Below are 1,356 nucleotides of genomic sequence, written 5' to 3' on the forward strand. Positions count from 1 at the left end.
TAATCAAAAGAAACAGACATTGGAAACACCATAATGAAACCAAATACTCATTATGCCAGTTAAAAATGAGATAATGAATGAACAAGAACTCACACTACTCAGATGCTATGATTCCTAGCATGATGCTGTTCAACTTGCTCATTTAACTAGAGAAAGCACCAGATAAGTCTTAGAGATAGGCAGCCTACAGTCCTCAACACATCACGGTGAGGGCTACAATGCATGCATGGCTGCTGCACCAGAGACAACATCACAGAAGCAGCCACCCAATCTCCCACCAACTGATGCGCAGCTGTGGAGCTGGAGAAGTCAGCTTTCCTCATACGTATCCCTAAACTCCACAGGAACTCCTGTGGTAGTATTCTAATTGTACTGAAATGTGATTTTGATTGTATGTTAATAAATAAAGTTGCCCGGGGGTCAGAGCTATTGGAGCCATAGACAGAGCGTGGCGGTGGTGGTGCATGCCTTTAACCCCAAAGGTCTCTGTGTGTTCAGGGATACAGCCAGCATTGGAGACATACGCCTTTAAGACCTGGGGGGCTGTACATACAGACAGTGACGAGGCAGTCACGTGTTTGGGTTTACAACCAATGAGAAGGCAAAATGACTATGAAATAACTTACACACAGGGAAATAGCTCTCTTTCGGGAAGCTAAGACCACCGCAGGAGGAAGGGTGAGATTTTAGCTCTGAGCTCTGATCTCTTGGCTTTCTCTTTTACATTGGTTCTGTATTTCTTATTTAATAAGACAGTTAATTACATCTACATCTGGTGCCCAACGTGGGGCACGAACCCACGACCCTGAGATTAAGAGTCTCATGCTCTACCGACTGAGCTAGCCGGGCTAGGAAGCCAAATGCCCAGCTTGCCACCCTTGCGGGAAAGAGGACCTGCAGCCAAGCCAAGCAGTTTTTAATGTATTCTTGTGACTGTACAGGCTGCCAGCTGTCTCGGTCTACTCTTGCAAGATTCCCGAAAGTTGCTTACATCCATCTACAATTTCTCAGGTACCATTATGTTCCTTCTCAGATCTTTGATGTGGTTAAAGACTAGATAGTTGTAATTTCCTCAGTTATGATAAAAGATAAGTTAGATATAAAACCTTAAACCCTCAAATATAAGATAGATAGGACAGCTTCAATATTGTAACTGTAATTCTTGCTCGATAATTGTTTTGTTATATGTAATTTTACCATGTTAAAGTTAAAACCTTCCTTTTTAAAAAAAGAAGAAAAGGGGAAGTGCTGTGGATATCGCTTTATATAAATAAATCACTGATGGCCAGTGACCAGACAGGAAGTATAGGCGGGACAAGGAGAGAGGAGAATTGGGGAAACAGGAAGAAGGGGGAG

General features: G+C 42.8%; 1 non-coding gene across 1 annotated transcript; it reads right to left on the reverse strand.

Annotated features, from left to right (window-relative positions):
- Positions 1 to 776: 776 nt before the first annotated feature.
- On the reverse strand, positions 777 to 849 carry Trnak-cuu. Its single transcript has one exon. It is a non-coding gene; the product is annotated as a tRNA-Lys (tRNA).
- Positions 850 to 1,356: the final 507 nt, after the last annotated feature.

Source organism: Peromyscus leucopus, chromosome 6, assembly GCF_004664715.2.
Source record: "Peromyscus leucopus breed LL Stock chromosome 6, UCI_PerLeu_2.1, whole genome shotgun sequence".
Classification (NCBI taxonomy): Eukaryota; Metazoa; Chordata; class Mammalia; order Rodentia; family Cricetidae; genus Peromyscus; species Peromyscus leucopus.